The 24,756-nt window shown below is 32.9% G+C and overlaps 1 pseudogene; it reads left to right on the top strand.

The window, feature by feature from the left end:
• Positions 1 to 11,806: 11,806 nt before the first annotated feature.
• Positions 11,807 to 21,932, top strand: LOC133036052 (uncharacterized; annotated as a pseudogene).
• Positions 21,933 to 24,756: the final 2,824 nt, after the last annotated feature.

Genomic DNA, 24,756 nt, shown 5'->3' on the forward strand with positions numbered 1-24,756 from the left:
AGTGTAGATCTCCCATCCATTGGGATGAGACAGGGGAGAGAAAATACTTATGTCCAGAGTCAGTGCAACGGACCAATGAGGCGATAGAGAAGATAAAAGCTAGAATGCTTGCCTCACAGAGCAGACAGAAGAGTTACGCAGATCCGAAACGCAGAGATGTTGAGTTCCAAGTAGGGGAACATGTGTTCTTACGGGTATCTCCGATGAAGGGGATCAAACGTTTTGGGAAAAGAGGCAAGTTATGCCCTAGATTTACAGGACCTTTCGAGATTCTCGAGAAGATAGGTCAAGTGGCATATCGGTTAGCATTGCCTCCAGCCTTATCAGCAGTTCACAACGTATTCCATGTCTCGATGTTGAGAAAATACGTTTCAGATCCCTCTCATATACTCAGTTATGAGAGTCTTGAGCTACAGCCAGACATGACTTATGAGGAACAGCCAGTGCAGATCCTGGATAGAAATGATAAAGTCCTTCGGAATAAGACCATAGCATTGGTCAAGGTTCTCTGGAGAAACAGCAAGGTGGAGGAAGCCACCTGGGAGCTAGAGTTAGATATGAGAGCTCAATATCCAGAGTTATTCAGGTTAGATTTCGGGGACGAAATCCTTTTAAGGGGGGGATAGTTTTAAAGCCCGCTTAGTTTAATTTAGAAATTAGCAGTTATTTATGATTAATTATGAAAATTATTTATAGCTATTTAAATAATTTATTATACTGTTATTTATGGAATTCAGAAATGCATTGCTATGTCATTCAGTAGTTTTCATATTTTGCATTTCCGGTGCCCGGTATTTTGGAACTCGGCGTTTGACTCAGTAGAAATCACAACTTAGTATGTTAGTAGTTTGGGATGGGTTATTAGACATTGGGAATGTCGGGAATGGCCTGGAATTTAGAATTTCCCAAAAATACCCCTTTAATGATTTTTATGTGGTTTTAGTGTGGAGGGGCAAATTGGTCTTTTTGCCCCATTGTTGTTTTGTCTTTAGTGAGTTTATTAAATGAAAATAGATGTTTATTTTATGTGTTTAATTGGCTGAAATGAGGTTATATGTTATGTGAGTTTATTTCATTTTATCAAAAATTACTAAGTTTAAAAAAATAGAAATTGGAAAAAAGCTCTCTTTCTCTCTTTCCCTCTCCTTTTCGGCTTCATTGTGCAGCAAGGAAAAAGGGATTTTTCCTTGTGAATCTTGTAATTTTCAGCAAGTGTTGGGTGATCTTTGAAGAGGTATTCCTTTGTCTAATCCTCTTATCTTGTTTCTTGAAGTTTTTGAAGTAAAATGATAGGTTGCATATAGTTTTGGATGGCTGTTGTTGTTGTGTTTATTTGTTGTTTGCAGAAGCTTATTTAGGTCTAAAATGATTGGATTATCTAGGTTTTAATGCATGCTTACCATCATGTTTAAAGTTATGATTTTTCTAAGCTAAAACTATGATTTTTGAAAGAAATTGTATAATCTGTTGCTGGGTTGTTGCTTGATGTTTTAGTTGTTTTCAGAGGTTGTAATATGCTTGTTTAAGTAGATTTAATCAGGTTTGAATGCATGTTAGAGGGATTTGCTCAAGTTTGAGTTTAGAACTCAAAGCTTGAGCTTTTATGGTGTTTTTCATATCTGTGATTTCTGGGTTGTTTTAGTGCTTTGAAAATACTCTTTGGGGTATTTAGAGCAGGTCTGGAAGGTTTGGTATGAATTGGGTTTGATTTGGTTGAGTTATGGAATTTTGTGTGTTTCCTGCGAGGAACCGGAATTCTGGTTGTGCAACCGGAATTCCGAATGGGGGTCCAGTAATTCCCAGAACCGGTCTACCGGTTGGGGAATTTTCAGAAATCCTAGTTTTCCTCGTTTTTATGTTTTAGGGGGTATTGCCATGCTTTTTATCGATAGGGAAACTTTTAGTTCCTAGTTTAAGTCCCCGGGAAGTGATTTAGCGTTTCACTTATAGTGTTGTGATTTTTATGGTTTAGGAGCCTGTAATCCGCCCCTCAGCTAAAGTTCCAGTCAGGTTGACCGGCACACCTGAATTCGGAATCCAGGTAAGATTAGTATAACGGTATGCATATGTAGATTACATGTTTAGCGAGCATGTAGGAAGCCTGTTAGATTACATTAGTTATGTATGTTGGCTTCGAACCATCCAACCCTGTCACGTCGGTACAGGCTGGAGTATGACCAGCAGCCGGAGTATGACCGGTTCAACCGATCAGGCTGACACTTGGTTGGTGGTTCCGTACTATTGACGTATCCCGTCTGTACAGGCTGGAGTATGACCAGCAGCCGGAGTATGACCGGTTCGACCGATCAGGTGGATATAGTAACACGTCGGTACAGGCTGGAGTATGACCAACAACCGGAGTATGACCGGTTCGACCGATCAGGTTGTTACGTGTCAATAGTACCGTCCCTATGAACGTTCAGAACTCAGTACCATGTTGGACATGGCAGTAGTGGCTCAGTACCGTGTTGGACACGGCAGTAGCGGGACTCAGTATCGTGTTGGACACGACAGTTAGGGTTATGATCAGGGGTATGGGCGTCTGATCATGACCGGGATTTATGTATGAGTATTATTATGCTTTTCTTACTGAGTCTGTCGACTCACAGTTCTACATTTATGTGTAGGTAAAGGCAAGGCTAAAGCTGATGGACCGTGAGCGAGCTTGTGAAGATTGTACATGTCGGGGCGGTTAGGCCTGGAGCGTACGATCATCGGGACAGCGAGGCTGATTTTGTAACTGGTCGCTAGGCGACTTTTATTTTGTGTATCAGTTAAATAGTTAAAACTTTTTGTAAATGATTTTGTAATCGGGATCCCGAGTCTTTTGTAATATTATTTTATAAGTTTAATTAAAAAGCAAAATTTTTAATTAATCTCGTTTTCCATAAACCTCGTTGATTAGCAACGAGCTGCACAACATGTTTAAAAATCACGTAATACGCCTATGTTAGTTAGGGTGTTACACTATTCTTCCTTCATATTTCGAACCTATCTTAGTGATTAGAGTAGTGCCCACACACATCAAGCAATACCTCAATCATAGTGAGGAAGATCGTGAAGAAAGATCATCAGTAAAGGAGATTCTGCATCAAGGATTCAGAGAAAGAAGATCCAGGTTCAGATCTTGATAATACTCTGCTACAGAAAGGATTCAAGGGTTAGAGATCTGAACGGAAGGAGTCATTTAATTCCGCTGCACCCAATGTAAGGTTTCTTAAACTTTATATGTGTTTAATTTATCGTTTTAGAAAGTTCTTATTTAGGATGTTAATAAACATACTTGTGAGTAGATCTAAGATCCTGGTAAATAATTTCCAACAACTGGCCTCAGAGCCATGGTAATTGATTTACTTGCAAGAAATTTGGACTTTAAAACGATTGTTTGTTTGTTTTTGGATGGTATCATGTTGTATTGAGTGTTATTTGATGATTGATTGATGTTTGTAAATTTTCGTGAAAAATAATTGCGATTCTGTTTCTGGAATTATTTTTATTGGATAGTATGGAAAAAATTAAGCAAGTTAGCCTTTTACAGAACTCAATTTCGATTTTATTTGAATTAGTTATGAATTTTTGAAGATTTGAAAAAATCGAGGCTGTTCTGAAATTTTCCTGCGATCGCGAAAACTGTCCGTACAGCTCACAATTTTTTCGTTTTTCTTCGATTTTTCATGCTTTTTCATGGAATTAACTTCCGATTATAATCATGTAATTTTTAAATGATATAAGATATTTTGCTAATTTTTTAAATTTTGTTATTTTATTTATTTAAATTACATCTAAAATTTGAAAAAGATATTTATTTATCTTTTCTAATTTTTTATTTAATTTTTATTTATAAAATAACATTTAAAATTTAAAAGTAGTTAGCAAATTTTTGAAATGATATTTAGGTTGGTTGAAAGCTAATTTTTCAAAATTGTAGGTTTAATTTTAAATTTAAATATTTAAATAATTTTTCGAATTTTTTTTTATTTTTTTTAATTTTTTCAAATTTTTTTTTCATTAATTATTTTCGAAATTAATTATTTAATTTAAAAATTAAATAAATCCTACATCCAACTATCCAACTAACATTGTTGCAGGAGTATGTGTTTTAACTTGTGTGTAAGTTTTCAAAACCTATTATTACTTGATTGCAAATAGTCATGGTTACTTTTTGCCAGATCTAATGATCTGATGGCTCCCTTGGTCAAGATAATAATTTGTAACAGGTATATTTACAATCTTCTTTCATCTGTGTATGACCTAGCAACATGATAGGATCCATCCAAAGTGTGCCTGTGTGAGCCTATGTGTTTAATTTTATTATAGATGCATATAGGTTGTTGTTGCTAAAATAAATTATCATAGTTCTTGATAGAATTTATTTAGGCCCATTTAGTTTATTGGCCTATTCAATTAATAACAGTTGTTCTTATTAAGGTTAAATTCCTCTCTTTTGGGCCTTGTGTGAGAGTTGGGAGCCATAGAAGTGGGTACGACATACTGAACCCAGCATCCCCTCACATAAACCACCCCAATTGTGAAGGCCCATTTGCCTGATTTGAATGACTGTACTAGGTTAATTACACTAGTTTAACCTAAATAAAATTGATTAGCAACATAATTAATTTCATTTATTTTAAAATTAATTTAGAAAATCATAGTTTAAAGAATTTTAAATTCTAAGCTAAACTATATGTATTTTCTTGCATTTAATTAAATATAGAATTATAACCATCTAGATTCTTTCTGAAGCTTATTTTAAATTTTTCATTAAATATTCCTATTTAAGTTGATATTTAGTTGTTTACAACTAACCAACTTAAATCTGAATATCTTTTGAATTTAAAATTTCAAAATTAAGTTGAGGAATTTTAGGCATTGGTTATTAAGATTCTTTAGATATTTTTTAAGTTAATATCTTTTCAAATATTAACTTAAAATGGAATATCTTCAAATTAAGTGGTTATAACTTAATTTTAAATTTAATTAAATCTAATTTGAAAGATATTTAAGTTGATTTTTTAGATTCTTCTAAAACAACTTAAACAAGATATTTTCAAATTTGTTCCATTTATTATTCAAATTTATTTTTTGAATTTAATTAATAATTGAAAATTAATTAAAGTTGATTTTTTTTTTTATTTAAATCAACTTTGATTTGTAATTTTTCATTATTATATTATGGAACTTGTTCGATATTTATTTGAATTTATTTTTCAAATTTAAATAATAATTGAAAATTAATTAAAGTTGATTTTTTATTTAAACCAACTTTAGTTTGTAATTTTTCATTATTATAATATCGAATTTAAATGATTATACAAAATACATATAATATTTTTTAAATAATGAGCTTTTTATCAAGAGACATTCGATCTCCATTGTGGGTTTTACACCGCGTTTGTTTTAGTGAGTAATCCTCCCTAATGGAGGAACGTTCATTAGCAATTTCACACCGTTTAACCTTGCATGATAAGTAGTTTGTAAGTGTTTTGTATGGTATAGATCACCCTAATGGTGGCGACCATACTTGACTGGCAAGTTATGAAACAATGGTGGAAGCTCATAAGATAGAATTGCCTTGACTCTCGCCTAAACGGGACAACGCTGAATTCCAATCTTGATCGAATAAAAGGTTGCTAGAATGGTTATCATTTTAGATGAGCTGACAACTCTATTCAATGGATGATGCTTTGACTCTCGCCTAAACGGGACACTGTATCAGTTTGTTGAAATACCTTGGAAAATAAACTATGTTAGATTTAGTATTTCTATAACATATGTCATTACTTGTTATTTTCTAAACTGTGTATGAATTTATGAGCCAAAACCTTACTTCTGTTTTATTGATGTGTTGTAGTGTCATTATGAATAACCCACACCCCGATCCTCTCTTAGTTACTATCTTAGCAAAAGAACTCTATAGTGTGAAAATGCATCCTGGTAGTTGCATTAACTCGCACCTGTTGATGATGAATCTGAAGTTCCAAAAGGCAAATCTACTAGGAATTGATTTATAAAGAGAACAATGGGTCCAACTTATCCTTAATAGTCTTCCTCCGGAGTATAATGAATTTATTATCTCTTACATGATCAACAATTCTAACTCCTCCGACATGGACAAGCTCAAAGCAGAATTACGAGCCCATGAACGGAACTTGATTGCAATGGGTCCCCCTGGGTTTGCAATCAATAATCGAAGGAAAAGGACTAGGTATGAAGGATCTAGCAAAACTGCTTCTTCAAGTACAATTATCAGACATAATCTTCTATGTTCGAATTGTAATGGAAAGGGTCATCATGAAGAACGATGTCCCAGGCTTCTAAACAATTCAAACGAAGGTAATGCTTTTGTCTTTGAATCATGTGTTTTAGAGAACGACAAATCCATCTGGATTGTTGATTCTGGGTCTACTAACCATGTATGTTCTTCACTGCAGTTGCTTGAAACTTGGGAAAATCTTCTTCCAGGAGAGTTAAAGCTTAAAGTTGGCAATGGCGAATTAGTATCGGTCAAAGCTAGAGGAAAAGCCCGCATCAAGTTTCAACAAAGATTTTTAATTTTAGAAAATGTTTTATTTATTCCAAACTTTAGTAGAAACTTGATTAGTGTCTCATGTTTGCAAACACAATCTTATATATTGAATTTTTCGAGTACAAATTGTTCAATTTCTCGTAATGGATTTCAAATATGTGTTGCTATAATGGAACAAGGGCTTTATCTTTTAAGACCGAGTACTCAAATCTCCCTAATAGTGAACTTTTCAGTGTAGCTAGACCTAGAAACCTAAAAAGAAAAGAGATTGATAATGATGATCAAACTTATCTATGGCATTTACGTTTAGGTCATATAGGCTTTGATAGACTCAATAGGCTCACTAAAGACGGTCCATTGAAAAATGTCGTCTTAGGTGAATTGCCAGTATGCGAGTCCTGCCTAGAAGGAAAAATGACTAAACGTTCTTTCTCTGCAAAGGGAGAGCGTGCCAAAATCCCTCTAGGATTAGTGCATTCCAATGTCTGTGGACCTTTGAATGTCAAAGCCCGAGGTGGTTATGAGTATTTTGTCACTTTCATTGACGATTTCTCTAGATATAGTTTCCTTTACCTAATGCAAAAGAAATCTGAAACGTTTGAAAAGTTTCAGGAGTTTCATGCTTTGGCCCAAAACCAATTAGGTAAATCATTAAAGATCTTGCGAACTGATAGGGGTGTAGAATATATGGATATGCAGTTCAAAGATCATTTAATTGAACTTGGAATTGAATCCCAATACACTGCCCCAACCACTCCTCAACAAAATGGAGTTGCAGAAAGAAAAAATCGCACTCTTTTGGAAATGGTTAGGTCTATGCTGAGTTATTCAACTCTGTCTACGTCCTTCTGGGGATATGCTATACAGATGGCAAATGACATTCTTAATGTTGTTCCATCTAAAGCAGTCCCTAAGACACCCGTCGAACTTTGGAATGGTCGAACACCTAGTTTACGCCATTACAGAATTTGGGGGTGCCCTGCTCATGTCTTAAGAAAGAAAGAAGGCAAACTTGAATCACGTACCGAAGTATGCATGTTTGTCGAAAATTCTAAAGAGACTAGGGGTGGACTATTTTATAGTCACAAGGATAATAAAGTGTTTGTTTCTACAAATGCTACTTTCCTTGAAGAGAACTATATTAAAGACTACAAACCGAAAAGTAAAGTTGTTCTAGAGGAATTGTTATCAGATATAAGTCCTTCCAATGTTCCGTCCTCTTCCACTCGTGAAGAAGACAATCCCACTCCCCTAGTTGAACAAACTGAGAAATCTACTACTAAAGTTTCTGTTCAGAAGACAACTGTACCTCGTCGTAGTGGGAGGGTTTCCACAAAACCTGATCGTTATGGCTTGGATGGTGAAATCAATATGGTCGTAGGTGACGGTATTGATGACGATCCATTAACCTATAAACAGGCAATGGCTAGTTCGCAACGGAAACGGTGGTCAGCTGGCATGGATTCAGAAATGGATTCCATGAAAAAGAACAAAGTCTGGGAATATGTAGACGCACCTGACGACTATCATCTGATAGGATGCAAGTGGGTTTACAAGAAGAAAAGAGGAGCTGGAGGCGAAGTCGAAACTTTTAAAGCTAGACTTGTAGCCAAGGGTTATACCCAAAGAGAAGGCGTGGACTATGAGGAAACTTTTAGTCCTGTTGCCATGCTCAAATCCATCCGAATTCTTCTCTCCATAGCTGCTGCTTTCGATTATGAAATCTGGCAAATGGATGTCAAGACTGCCTTCCTTAATGGGGTACTTGAAGAAACCATCTATATGGAGCAACCAGAAGGTTATGTTCTTCACAGGCGGGGAAAAGAAAGTTTGCAAGTTAAACAGGTCTATCTATGGACTTAAGCAAGCTTCTCGCTCATGGAACAAAAGGTTTGATGAAATCATCAAAACCTACGGCTTTCTTTAGAATGAAGATGAACCTTGTGTTTACCAACTCAAGGAAGACCAAGTAGTAGTATTCCTGGTCCTTTATGTTGATGACATTTTGATCATTGGAAACAATGTCAAGAAAATGACTCACATCAAGGAATGGCTCAACACTCAATTCGATATGAAAGATTTGGATGAAGCAGCCTATGTTCTTGGTATTCAGATTATCAGAAACCGGAAGAACAGATCTCTTGCTCTCTCTCAAACAACCTACATAGACAAAGTCTTAGAGAGATTCTCCATGAGCAACACCAATGGGGAAAACATGCCTTCTAGATATGGTATTCGTCTATCTAAGGAACAGTCTCCGACTGATCCTCAAGAGATAGAGGACATGGCGAAAATTCCTTATGCCTCTGCAGTTGGAAGTCTAATGTATGCAATGTTATGCACTAGACCTGACATCTGTTATGCTGTTGGAATCGTGAGCAGGTATCAGTCTAATCTAGGACAAGAACATTGGAATGAAATTAAGTATATTTTGAAATACTTAAAGAGTACAAGGAATCTTGTGTTAGTCTACAAGGGTGGTGCTTTAAATCCCATAGGCTACACTGATTCAGATTTCCAGGCAAGTCTTGAAGACAGGAAATCTACATCTGGGATTTTGTTTACTCTTGGGGGTGGAGCAGTGGTTTGGAGAAGTGCTAAACAAACCGCGATATCGGACTCAACTATGGAAGCTGAATACATAGCAGCAGCCGAAGCTGCTAAAGAACTTGTTTGGCTAAGAAAGTTCTTGACCAGCATAGGAGTTGTTCCTGGAATGGAAAAGCCTCTGGTACTACTCTGTGATAACAATGGAGCAATAGCAAACAGCAAAGAACCTCGAAGCCACAAGAGAAGCAAACACATTGAAAGGAAGTATCACATTATCAGAGAATACGTGGCAAGAGGGGATGTACTAGTTGAGAAAGTTGACACAGAGGACAACCTAGCTGATCCATTCACCAAAGTCTTGACCATGACAGCCTTTGAAAAGCACCGTCAGAATTTAGGATTAATTGATATGTACTAATTAGTTTTATATTAGTGCAAGTGGGAGTTTGTTAGGTTTTATGCCCTAAATAAAACTCCATTTCAATGTAATCTATTTTATTCAACACCAATAAAGAAACAGAAGTATTTTTCATTCATTTGTGTATGTTTTGGTTCACTTTATCTATAGCTTGTCTATTTGATTTATAAATTCATCTTAAACCCTTTTCACATATTTGATCATGTTTATTGTGTTGTCATCACATTGGAAAGTAAACATGACTATGTGAATAAAGTTTCCTAGATTTATCAGACACAGGGTTTTACTGATATGATAATCTACAACAAGAGTTTACTTGTATTTGGAGAAATACTATGTTCTTTCCAGAACATTGGTTAAAGTAAAGCTCAGGTTGGATGCATGGAGTATGCATCGGAAGGGACCGATATTGAACTTTGACTTAGATTTAATTAAACTTACCGTAGAATCTATTCAAGTCAATATCGCCAAGTTGATCCTAGATCAAATGATCTTAATCCTGTTATGATTAGGCTCAATCTTGAAAGGCTATTCGTTTTCTTTGATTTGTTAGTTAAGCCTACTTCTAGGTCAGGGTGATACGTACATTTTGGGAACACGGTAGTACAATTGAGTGGGAGCGCTAGCATAATCATGGAATCTATAGCTTCTACCTGGCGAATAGTAAGGAAAGGATGATCTCCTTCGAGCTTGACCAAACGAAAATAAATGGTGGAGATCTCATTTCACATAAGCTGAAATATCATTTATACGGGGTCAAGTGTTTTAAGGATAAAATACATAGTAGGGTGTTACGGTAATTTAATCCCTTTACTGTGTAGATCATTCATATAGAGGATCATTGATCACATTAGGATTATAACAATGGATAACTAATGATGTGTCTATATGGTGGAACATATAGAGCATTCTATATACTGAGAGTGCAATTCCAAATTCTATGCGTGGATTCAACGAAGAATTAATAAGTTAGTGAATTTTAGTGCTAAATTCTTGATCTACTTATTGGAAGCTCGGTTATATAGACCCATGGTCCCCCCACTAGTTGAGATAATATTGTTTGTAAGACTCATGTAATTGGTTTTGACTAATCAATTATAATTCACAAATTAGACTATGTCTATTTGTGAAATTTTCACTAAGTAAGGGCGAAATTGTAAAGAAAGAGTTAATAGGGGCATATTTGTTAATTATGATACTTTGTATGGTTCAATTAATAAATATGATAAATGACAATATTATTTAATAATTATTTATAGTTATTAAATAGTTAGAATTGGCATTTAAATGATTGAATTAGGAAATTGGCATTTTTGAGAAAATCAGATACAAAAGGTGTTAAAATTGCAAAATTGCAAAAAGCAAGGCCCAATCCACTAAGCCATGGCCGGCCACCTTTGTAGGTTTTTTAAGTTGTTTTTTTCATTATTTTAATGCCATATAATTCAAATCTAACCCTAGTGGAATGCTATAAATAGATAGTGAAGGCTTCAGGAAAATTACACTTTCTGAATCAGAAAAACCTGAGCCTCCTCTCTCTTCTCTAGCCGCCACTCTCACTCTCTATTCTTCCTTCATATTTCAAACCTATCTTAGTGATTAGAGTAGTGCCCACACACATCAAGCAATACCTCAATCATAGCGAGGAAGATCGTGAAGAAAGATCATCAGCAAAGGAGATTCTGCATCAAGGATTCAGAGAAAGAAGATCCAGGTTCAGATCTTGATAATACTCTGCTACAGAAAGGATTCAAGGGTTAGAGATCTGAACGGAAGGAGTCATTTAATTCCGCTGCACCCAATGTAAGGTTTCTTAAACTTTATATGTGTTTAATTTATTGTTTTAGAAAGTTCTTATTTAGGATGTTAATAAACATACTTGTGAGTAGATCTAAGATCCTAGTAAAATATTTCCAACATTAAGAACTTTTTTCCAATTTTAGTAAAAAAGTCTAACATGAATGAAAGTACAGGGGCCATGATTTAGTACATGTCCAAATTCGAGGGGCGTGGTTTGGTAGATATCAAAGTCTGGGGAGCATGGTTTAGTATATAAACAATCACTGAATAGTAAAATTGAATGAAATTAGACAAAAGTCCTTAAATCCAACAATCTCAATAGTTCAGAGGGCATTTTTAATGACCTTAAAAGTTCAGGGAGCATAATTTGGTACATGTCAAAGTTCAGGGGACAAAAATCCTAATTAATCTTCTTTTTAATTACAATACAATTTACTTTCCATTTATTCATTCATTCCCTCATATTTGAGAAACAGAGCCTGCCTAAGGAAAAAATATAGACATACAAATTAATGGAAGAAAACCTAAATACTTCTAAACGTGGAAAATAATTTTTGAATAATCAAGATGTGACTCTCAACAATGCTTGCTTGGTCATCACTCGAGATCCGATTATTGGAAACTTACAGACTTCACAACGATTTTGGGAAAGAGTCTTGGAGAACTCCACTATTCAAACCACACGAACAAAAGACTCTCTTCGATGTCGTTGGGGGGCAATTGTGAGATGTTGTAACAAATTTTGTAGATATCTCACACAAATAGAAAATAGACATCAATTTGGAGTGAGTGCTATTGATATAATAAGATTTAATTTTTTTATTTTTATTTATTTGCATGCCAATTCTAATACGCAGTTTGATTTTGTACGTTCTTCACGCAAAATTGTTATATATTGAGATGGAGAATAAAAAATTTACATTTGAACATTGCTGGAAAGTGTTGAAAGAAGGAGTGAAATGGCATGATTTAGTTGTACAAAGGCAAAAGAATGATACAAAAAATAATGATTTGTACATTGTTCCTAATGATCGAATTCCAGACATTTCTAATCCTCAAGACTCCAATCAGCTACAATCTGGAAATGATATCAATGACTCAAGTATCAAAAGACCTCTTGGGAAAAAATCTATGAAAGAATCGCTAAATAAAAAAAAAAGTATTTGAAATGGCAAGTGCTCATTTATGTGATTTGATGTCTGAATTTAATAAGAAATCTACTGAAGCTAAAAAAAAAAAGCTCGTGCTGAAGAAAGGAAACTGCAAATAATGGAAGAGTCAAATGAACGAGAACAAAGAAAGGTTGAAATGGAACTGAAGATAATGATGCAAAATGAAAGAAAGCGAATAGATAAAGATAGACAAAATTATTGTTGGAAATTATTTTACGAGGATCTTAGATCTACTCACAAGTATGTTGATTAACACCCTAAATATGAACTTTCTAAAACGATGAAATAAACACGTATAAAGTTTAAGAAACCTTACATTGGGTGCAGCGGAATAATATGGCTCCTTCCGTTTAGATATCTAGCCCTTGATTCCTTTCTGTAGCAGAGCATTATCAATATCTGAACCTGGATCTCTTTCTCTGAATCTTTGATGCTGAAACTCCTTCTTGCTGAAAGTCTTTCTTCACGATCTTCCTCACTATGGTTGAGGCATCACTTGCTGTGTGTGGGCACGACTCATACACTAAGAATTTCGAAATTCAAGAGGGAAGAAAGAGAGAGGGAGTGGTCGGCCAGATAGGGAGAGAGAAGGCTTAGGTTTTTCTGAATCAGAAGTGTTAGAAGAAAAGTGTAATTTTCCTGAAGCCTTCACTATCTATTTAAAGCATTCTACTAGGGTTAGGTTTGAATTATTTGGCATTAAAATAATGAAAATATCAATTTAAATTGCCTACAAAAGTGGTCGGCCATACATAGTGGATTTGGGCCTCACTTTTTGTAATTTTGCAGTTTTATCTTTTCTGCGTCTGATTTTCTCAAAAACGCCAATTTTCTAATTCAACCATTTGAATGCCAATTCTAACTATTTAATAACTATAAATAATTATTAAATAATATTGTTATTTATCATATTTATTAATTGAACCATACAAAGTATCATAATTAACAAATATGCCCATAAAACTCTTTCTTTACAATTTCGTCCTAACTTAGTGAAAAATTCACAAATAGACATAGTCTAATTTGAGAATTATAATTGATTAATCAAAACAAATTATATGAGTCTTACAAGCAATATTATCTCAACTAGTGCGGGGACCATGGGTCTATATAACGGAGCTTCCAATAAGTAGATCAAGAATTTTTCATTAAAATTCACTAACTTATTAATTCTTCATTGAATCCACGCATAGAACTTAGAATTGCACTCTCAGTATATAGAATGCTCTATATGTTCCACCATATAGACGCATCATTAGTTATCCATTGTTATAATCCTAATTTGATTAATGATCCTCTATACGAATGATCTACACTGTAAAGGGATTAGATTACCATTACACCCTACAATATATTTTATCCTTAAAACACTTGACCCCGTATAAATGATATTTTAGCTTATGTGAAATGAGTACTCCACTATTTATGTTCGTTTGGTCAAGCTCGAAGGAGATCATCCTTTGCTTACTATTCGCCAGATAGAAGCTATAGATTCCATGTTTATGCTAGCGCTCCCACTCAATTGCACTACCGTGTTCCCAAAATGTACGTATCACCCTAACCTAAAAGTAAGCTTAACTAACAAATCAAAGAACACGAATAGCCTTTCAAGATTGAGCCTAATCATAACAGGATTAAGAATATTAGATCTACGATCAACTAGGCGATATTGACTTGAATAGATATTACGGTAAGTTTAATAAATCTAAGTCAAAGTTGAATATCGGTCCCTTCCGATGCATAACCCATGCATCTAACCTGAGCTTTACTTTAACCGATGCTCTGGAAAGAACATAGCACTTCTCCAAATGCAAGTAAACTCTGTTGTAGATTATCATATCAGTAAAACCCTATGTCTGATAAATCTAGGAAACTTTATTCACATAGTCATGTTTACTTTCCAATGTGTTGACAGCACAATAAACAGGATCAAGTATGTGAAAAGGGTTTCAGATTAATTTATACATTATGTACATATAATCATGAAATAAATCATGTGAACCATGCAACATTAAATGTTATTTCTGATCTATATTAATAAGTAAATCTGATTATATTGAAATGAGTTTTATTTAGAGCATAAAACCCAACAATTATGTTCATGGACACCTCCAACATGAATTCACGTTCACGAGCCTATTATGAGCATCTAAAAGCTCAGATTTTTGCTAAAATGAATCAACTTGTAGGATTAGAAGACTATGTCCCCTCTCAAAGCTTCATTGAAGAATCTTCTTGATTATATGTTTGGAAAGTTTCTCACTTAGAAGTTTATTTTTCCGAAGAGAATTATGCGTTTTTTGTTTCTTCTATTTTATCTCTCATTTCATATGTAATCAAATGAGTTGTTAAGAATTAACATGATGTGAATTATACAGACTTTGTTTTCTTTTCTTATGTTTTAACACAATTGCAGAATTGAAGCATGAAATATTGCCTTCTTCTGAGAATTTTAATATGATGTGGTCAATTATTATAAACAAAATGTGTTTATAATATCTCCTTTATTTGCTAATTGTTTTCAGACTTAGTCATTATCCTAGAAAAGTAGTATTTATTTGAACAAACACTTTCTTATCTATTGACAATGGGATGGTCCACCCCTAATCACTTAGAATAGCTAACAAACCATGGTTAACAGTTCTAGCTTTTCTTAAGATTTTGATTAGGTCATCCATGAATCTAGTAATGATTTACATTAAGTATACAACCATTACATCATTCTGAAATTGTATTACCATAGAAGGAATTAGGCAACAATTAGTAACTAATCATCAATATGCAACTTGAAATTTCTGGGGAGGTAAGTTTGGATATAATTCAAAAATCAATTTACTAACTATTTCTCCACCCCTATCAGTTCGCAAGATCTTTAACCACTTACCTTAATGGTTTTAACCATTGCTAGAAATTAATGAAATTTTTAAACATTTCAAATTTCTTGCTAAAAGGTATAATCTAAAGTTATCGTTTTAAAAATACAACAAAAAACTCATATCCACCCCTGAATGTACATCAATCTGCGAATGAGATGAACTACTTTCAGTGGATATAGGCATATTAACTCTTTGTAGAGACTGATCTTGTCAAATCCACTATGAACAAGATACAAATGCCATAGATTAAAAAAAATGTGGTAGTGTCTTTTGATGACATAGGTTTAGTTACATCAAAGAGTTCTTAGAATACTGCAAGTGGATCCTGGTCACAGAATACCTAACTCATATTCCATACAGTTTTAATCCATTAATAGAAGATGGATATTAAACACTTGAGAAAGTGTAACTGTATTGTATTCTGGAATTAGAAATATAAGAAAATTTCTATTTGGAATCTAAAATTAAAGTCAAAGACTTAAATTTATACCAAATATAATAAGTAATTCTATCTTGGACCAGCACTACTAATGCAAACTCTAATTCAGATTTGCCCATACAAGTAGGAGATTTCTAAGATTGAGGATTTATATCAATTGGGATTAGAATTTCGGGATTATAATCACATGCGTCATTTAATTTCTTAAGAGAAAATATAATGACATGAAATGATTTATAGACCATTCATCCAATGATATATTATTGAGCTAATTCGAAATGAATAAGCTAAGATGAATTAGGATAATTTCGTTTATAAATAAGAATCCAACGATGCTTCGATTGGCGAAAGACAAAGTAATCTTATTTATATAATCTTCTTGTTTCATATTGTAAAAATACAAGTCTAAGGTGTCATCAATTGATGAACAGCTAGATGTTGCATATACAATATTTATCTTTCGAGATCTTACACTATTATGTCTGTCTAATGGTGAAAATTTATTAGGGATTTATCTCATTAGAAAAACAAACATGTTAGACCAACAATGAAGATTCGAAATTAAACTACAATTTAATAACAGAAAATAACATGGTTCAATATAAATTCATACACAATTCAGAAATTATTAAACATATAGCAAGTAGGAATGACAAGTTAAAATACTAAAACATACAATCCTAAATAATTTCCAAGGTTTCCAACAAACTGATACAGTGTCCCGGTAAGCGAGAGTCAAAGTATCATTTATTGAATAAAGTTGTCAGCTCATCTAAAATAGAAACCATTCTAGCAACCTTTTATTCGATCAAAATAAGAATCCAACGTTGTCCCGGTAGGCGAGAGTCAAGGTTATTCTCATTTTATGAGCTTACACCATTGTTTCATGTTTTATAAGTTTATCTCTAAGTAGTCACCGTAGGGGAGAGTGTAATAGAGACGAAAACTTACAAAACACTTATCAAAGGAGATCTTACGCTGTTAAATGCGTTCAACGAATAACCATCCATAGGGGGACGAAGTCTAGCGTCTCGAGGTTATATTGAAAATATTTAACTATTGTAAGACCAACAATGGATATCGAATATCTTAATAATAATAAAGCTCATTATTTAAAGTGAGTTGTATTTTCTTTGATTCTCTTTATTTAATCTATTTATTTTAAATATATATTTATTTAATTAAAATTTCCAATTTAGAATAAAAAATTCTAAATGTAAATTTTAATTTAATATTTATAAATTTTACATAGATGGATATGAAAATAATATAAATTATTTCCATCTTAGTAATAATTTCCAATAAATATTTAGAAAAATATTCAATTTAAGTTGTTACAAAATTAATTTAATTAATTTACAACTCAAATTTAATTTTCCATAAATATATATTGCATTTCGAAAAATTAAAGTATTTAAGAATACAATTTTCGAAATTGCATATTAAAATAAAAAATAAATCCTGGAAAAATTATTCTAATTTAATGTTGGCCCTAAATTAATTAATAAAATTAATTTACAACAAAAAATATAATTTTCCTATTTAATTAAACATGTATAAGAAAAATTTCAAATATTTAAGTATGATGATGAAAATCAACTTAAATATTAATTTTATATTTAATTAAATACACTAGAAAAATACTTCAAGCAAAAATATCACCTATCTAGATTTTCTTTTGACTAATTAATTAAATTTCTAATAAAATATATTTTACTTTATTTTTTTTAATTTAATCAGTAAATGAAAAAATCATTGATTTAAGTTGGTCCAAAATTAAAATAAATAATTTACAACTTTAATCTATTTTTCAAATAAAATTCGAAATTCCAGCATTTAAGAAATGCAATTTCGAAATTTGATTAATAAAATAAAGAAAAAATATATTTTGAAAATTATTTAAATTTAGTTGAAAAAAAATAAATTTCAACTAAAATTAATTTTCTATTTAATTAAGTGTCATGAAAAAGAAATATTTAAGTATGATGATGAAAATCAACTTAGATATTTAATTTTCAAATTAATTAAATGTATTAAATTCAAGAAATAAATAATTAAGTGTAGAGAAGGCTTAATTATTAATCTCTATTTTAATATTAGGAAAAATATACTTAAAATAAATTGTACCAAAATTAATTATATAAATAATTAATTTCACAATGTATAATATTTTCTTATTTAATATTAGAAATAATAAGTAGTCTAGAAATAAATATCTAGAAAATATTTTATTGGACTAAATATCTTTTCCACAAAATTTGAAAAAATATCTAATTTAAGTTGTATTAGAAAAAATCTAAAACTTAAATATTTTCAAATTTAAATTTAATTAAATATCAAAAATTAAGTTGTAACCACTTAATTTAAAAAAATATTCCATTTTAAGTTAATATTCGAAAAGATATTAACTTAAAAAAATATCTACAATATTCCATTTTAAGTTAATATTCGAAAAGATATTAACTTAAAAAATATCTAAAGAATCTTAATAACCAATGCCTAAAATTCCTCAACTTAATTTTGAAATTTTAAATCCAAAAGATATTCAGATTTAAGCTGGATAGTTATAGATAACTAAATGTCAACTTAAATAGGAATATTTAATGAAAAATTTAAATTAAGCTTCAGAAAGAATCTAGATGGTTATAATTCTATATTTAATTAAATACAAGAAAATACATATAGTTTAGCTTAGAATATAAAATTCTTTAAACTATGGTTTTCTTAAATTAATTTCAAAATAAATGAAATTAATTATGTTGCTAATCAATTTTATTAGGTTAAACTAGTTTAATTAACCTAGTAAAGTTATTCAAATCAGGCAAATGGGCCTTCACAATTGGAGTGGTTCATGTGAGGGGGTGCTGGGTTCAGTATGTCGTACCCACTTCCATGGCTCCCAACTCTCACACAAGGCCCAAAAGAGAGGAATTTAACCTTAATTAAAATGAACAACTGTTTTTAATTGAATAGGCCCAAAAACTAAATGGGCCTAAATAAAATCTATCAAGAACTATGACATTTTATTTAGCAATAACAACCTATATGCATCTATAATGAAATTAAACACATAGGCTCACTAAGGCGCACTTTGGATGGGTCCTATCATGTTGCTAGGTCATACACAGATGAAAGAAGATTGTAAATATACCTGTTACAAATTATTTACTTGATCAAGAGAGCCATCAGATCATTAGATCTGGCAAAAAGTAACCATGGCTATTTGCAATCAAGCAATAATAGGTTTTTAAAAAAAACTTAGAAAACAGCTAAAACACACACTCCTGCAACAAGGTTGGCTGGATAGTTGGATGTAGGATTTATTTAATTTTAAATAAATAATTTCGAAAAATTAAATAATTAAATAAAAAAAAATTCAAAAATTTAAAAATTTTAAAAAAATTTAAAATTCGAAATTAATAAAAAATATTTAAAAATTAAACCTACAATTTTGAAAAATTAGGTTTTAACCAACCTAAATATCATTTCAAAATTTGCTAACTACTTTTAAAAATTAAATGTTATTTTATAAATAAAAAATAAATAAAAAATTAAAAAAGATAAATGAATATCTTTTTCAGATTTTAAATGTAATTTAAATAAATAAGATAACAAAATTTAAAAGTTAGCAAAATATCTTACATCTATTTAAAATTACATGATTATAGTTATCTTATTTTAAATTTAAATAAGGTCAAATTATTTAAAAAAAAGATTTAATTTAAAAATTTAAAATCTGACCTTAAATTTAAAAATAAGATAAGATATAATCAAATTTAAAAATAAGATAGATTATTAAGCAAAAAAGATAGATACTAACTATTTTTAAATTCAAATTACACTAATATCTTGAATTAAATTTAAAAAAATATTAAATTAATTCATTATGATAATTAGAATTGAATTAGGAATAGTAATAGTATAAATACAGAACTATACAAAAAATCGGAAGTTAATTCCATGAAAAAGCATGAAAAAACGAAGAAAAATGAAAAAATTGCAAGCTGTACGGACTGCACGCTGGTGGGTGCTTGGGCGTGCAACCTCAGCGGAATGCAGGATTCGCATGAAATCCGCGCGCGCACGAGGGTGCTGCTCAACCTCGATTTTTTCGAAACTTCAAAAAATCATAACTAATTCAAATTAAATCGAAATTGAGTTCTGTAAAAAAGTAACTTGCTTAATTTTTTCCATACTATCCAATAAAAATAATTCTAGAAACAGATATTCAATTATTTTTCACGAAAATTTACAAACATCAATCAATCATCAAATAACACTCAATACAACATGATACCATCCAAAACATCAAACAATCGTTTTAAAGTCCAAATTTCTTGCAAGAAAATCAATTACCATGGCTCTGATACCAGTTGTTGGAAATTATTTTACCAGGATCTTAGATCTACTCACAAGTATGTTGATTAACACCCTAAATATGAACTTTCTAAAACGATGAAATAAACACGTATAAAGTTTAAGAAACCTTACATTGGGTGCAGCGGAATAATATGACTCCTTCCGTTCAGATATCTAGCCCTTGATTCCTTTCTGTAGCAGAGCATTATCAATATCTGAACCTGGATCTCTTTCTTTGAATCTTTGCTGCTGAAACTCCTTCTTGCTGAAAGTCTTTCTTCACGATCTTCCTCACTATGGTTGAGGTATCACTTGCTGTGTGTGGGCACGACTCATACACTAAGAATTTCGAAATTCAAGAGGGAAGAAAGAGTGAGGGAGTGGTCAGCCAGATAGGGAGAGAGAAGGCTTAGGTTTTTCTGAATCAGAAGTGTTAGAAGAAAAGTGTAATTTTCCTGAAGCCTTCACTATCTATTTATAGCATTCCACTAGGGTTAGGTTTGAATTATTTGGCATTAAAATAATGAAAATATAAGTTTAAATTGCCTACAAAAGTGGCCGGCCATACATAGTGGATTTGGGCCTCACTTTTTGCAATTTTGCAGTTTTATCTTTTCTGCATCAACTAATGTTATCTTTGACTTTCGCCTACCGGGACACTGTATTTTATTATGTTGGAAACCTTAGAAAATAATTAATATGTTTTATTTTTGTATTTTTGCAAACATATTTGCTTTACTTGTTTATTTTTGAACTTGTGTATGAATTTAATTGAACAAATAATTTATTTCTATTTATTAATATTTGTATGCCTTTAGGAATGAACTCTAAAGTGTGAAGATGACTCCTGGTCAGAGTATCACTTCACACTTGCTCATGATGAACATGAAATTCCAGAAAGCAACTATGTTGGGAATTGTTTAATCTAGAGAGCAAAGAGTTCATTTAGTTCTCAACAGCTTATCACCCGAGTTTAACCAATTCGTTGTTAACAATTGGAACTCGTCCGACATAGAAAAGCTAGACGTTGAATTACGTGCTTATGAACAGACATTGTCACTTGCATGGAGATCCTTCTCCAGTAATGCAGATAAGGGCAAAAGGAAAGCTGAAGATATTGAGAATAATTCCTCTGAAAATCCTACTACTTCAGGCTCAGTTGAGAAAAATAGAGAAAGTGATTCCACTTACTCAAATTATCTTTCACAACAGATTGAACCAGTAATAAGAACAATCCAAGAACAGTTAAGCAGTCATATTATTCAATGTTCTAATTATGAACATAAGGGAAATTTTAAAGCAAATTGTCCCGGCTTCTCAACACTAAGAACAATAATTATGCTTTAGTTTTTCAGTCACGTGTTTTAGAGAATGACAAATACATCTGGATTCTTGATTCTGGATCTACTAACCATGTATGTTGCTCATTACAATTGCCTGAAAACTTGAATTATTTAAAATCTGGAGAGTTGAAACTTAAAGTTGGTAATGGAAAAATGGTATCGGTTAGAGCTAGAGGAAAAGCTAAACTCAAGTTTCAGAACAGAACTTTGGATTTAGACAATGTCTTGTTATTTCAAATTTCAGTAGAAACTTGATTTCTGTGTCATGTTTACAGTTGCAACAATACAAATTGAATTTTTCGAGTTCTAGTGCTATCATTTCTTGAAATGGCATTCAAATTTGTGTTCCATCTGTGGAACAGGGGCTTTATGTTCTTAGACCAGATGAACCATTTGCGCTTAATAACGAACTGTTTAACGTAGCTAAACGTAGAAACCACAAAAAGTAAAAGATCGATAATGAAGACGAAACATATCTATGGCACTTAGTCTTGGTCATATAGGGTATGATAGACTTCACAGGTTAACCAAAGGTGGTCGATTAAAAAATGTCACCTTAGGTGAATTACCAGTTTGTGAATCTTGCCTAGAAGGCAAAATGACAAAATGTTCTTTCTCTGTAAAGGGAGAGCGTGCCAAAGAACCACTAGGCATAGTGCAATCAGATCTTTGTGAACCACTAAATGTCAAAGCTAGAGGTGGTTATGAGTACTTTGTCACTTTCATTGATGATTACTCTAGATATGGTCATAATTACCTTATGCATAAGAAATTTGAAACGTTTGAGAAGTTTCAGGAATTTCTAGCATTGGCTCAAAACTAATTGGGTAAAACTTTAAAGATCTTGCGAACTGATAGGGGTGGAGAATATATGGATATGTACAAAGATCATTTAATTGAAATTGGAATTGAATCCCAATTGACTGCCCCTAGCACTCCACAATAAAATGGAGTTGCAGAAAGAAGAAATCTCACGCTTTTGGAAATGGTTAGGTCCATGCTTAACTACTCAACTCTACCTACATCCTTCTGGGGATATGCTATTCAGATGGCAACTGACATTTTAAATGTTGTTCCATCTAAATCAGTCCCGAAGACACCTTTAGAATTATGGAATGGTCGTATACCTAGTTTACGCCATTACAGAATCTGGGGGTGCACTGCTCATGTCTTAAGAAAGAAAGATGGCAAACTAGAAAAGAGAACTGAGGTTTTCATGTTTGTTGGAAATTCTAAGGAGACTAGGGGTGGACTATTTTATAGTCGCAAGGATGATAAAGTGTTCGTTTCCACAAACGCCACTTTCCTTGAAGATGACTATATTAAGAATTTCAAGCCGCAAAGCAAAGTAGTATTGGAGGAAATGCTTTCAGATATAACTCCTTCTAATGTTCCATCGTCTTCTACTCAAGTAGAGGATAATCCCACTCCCTTGGTTGAACATTTGCAAGTTGATACAGCCGAGAAATCTACCACAATTGCTCTTGTTCAGAAGATCATGGCTCCTCGTCGTAGTGGGAGGGTTTCCACAAAACCATCTCGTTATGGCTTGGATGGTGAAATCAATATGGTCGTTGGTGACGGTATTGATGACGATCCATTAACCTATAAACAGGAAATGACAAGTCCGAAACAGAAATAATGGTCAGGCGACATGGATTCAGAAATGGATTCCATGAAAAAGAACAAAGTCTGGGAATATGTAGATGCACCTGATGATTATCGTCCAATTGGATGTAAGTGGGTCTACAAGAAGAAAAGAGGTGTTGGAGGCGAAGTCAAAACTTTTAAAGCTAGACTGGTCGCTAAGGGTTATACCCAAAGAGAAGGTGTGGACTGTGAGGATACTTTTAGTATGGCCGCCATGCTCAAATCCATCAGAATTCTTCTCTCCATAGCTACCGCTTTCGATTATGAAATTTGGCAAATGGATGTCAAGACAGCTTTCCTTAACGGAATTCTTGAAGAAACCATCTATATGGAGCAACAAGAAGGCTATGTTCTTCCAGGACAGGAAGAGAAAGTTTGCAAACTCAATAGGTCCATTTATGGACTTAAGCAAGCTTCTAGCTCTTGGAATAAAAGGTTTAATGAAATAATAAAAATCTATGGCTTTCACCAAAACGAGGATGAACCTTGTGTTTACCAACTCAAGGATAATCAAGTGGTAGTATTCCTGGTCCTTTATGTTGATGACATTTTGATTATTGGTAACAATATCAAGAAAATGACTGACATCAAGAAATGGCTTGACACTTAATTTGAAATGAAAGATTTGGGTGAAGCTGCTTATGTTATTGGTATTCAAATTATCAGAAACTGGAAGAACAGATCCCTTACTCTCTCTCAAACAACCTACATTGATAAGGTGTTAGAGAGATTCTCAATGACAAATACCAAAGGGGCACAGATGCCTTCTAGATTTGGTATCCGTCTATCTAAGGAACAATGTCACACTGATCCTCAAGAGATAGAGGACATGAGAAGGGTTCCTTATGCTTCAGCATTTGGGAGTCTAATGTATGTAATGTTCTGCACTAGACTTGACATTTTGCTATGCAGTAGAAATTATGAGCAGGTATCAGACAAACCCAAGAGAGGAACATTGGGCTGAAGTTAAGCATATTTTGAAATATTTGAAAAATACTAGGCATTATGTGTTAGTCTACAAGGGTGGTGCTTTAAATCCCGTAGGCTATACCGACTCAGATTTTCAGGCTTGTCTTGATGACAGAAAGTCTACATCTGGGATGGTTTTTACTCTTGGGGGTGGAGCAGTTGTTTGGACAAGCGCCAAGCAAACTGGAATATCAGACTCTACCATGGAGGCCGAGTACATAGCTGCCGCTGAGGCTGCTAAGGAACTTGTTTGGCTAAGAAAGTTCTTCTCAGGACTTGGTGTTGTTCCTGGAATAAAAAAACTATTGGTTTTACTTTGTGACAACATTGGTGCTATAGCCAACAGTAAAGAGCCACGAAGCCCCAAGAGAAGCAAACATATAGAGAGGAAATACCACATCATTGGAGAATATGTGGCAAGAGGGGACGTACTGGTGGAGAAAGTGGATACTAAAGACAACTTAGCTGATCCATTCACCAAAGTTTTGACTGTAAATACATTTGAAAAGCACAGACTGAATTTAGGATTAATTGAAATGTACTGATTGTTTTATGTTAGTGCAAGTGGGAGTTTGTTGGGCTTTGTGCCCTAAATAAAACTCTATTTAAATGTAATCTTTTCTATTCAATTATCAATAAGGAAATAGTTTAATT

Source organism: Cannabis sativa, chromosome 3 (assembly GCF_029168945.1).
Source record: "Cannabis sativa cultivar Pink pepper isolate KNU-18-1 chromosome 3, ASM2916894v1, whole genome shotgun sequence".
NCBI lineage: Eukaryota > Viridiplantae > Streptophyta > Magnoliopsida > Rosales > Cannabaceae > Cannabis > Cannabis sativa.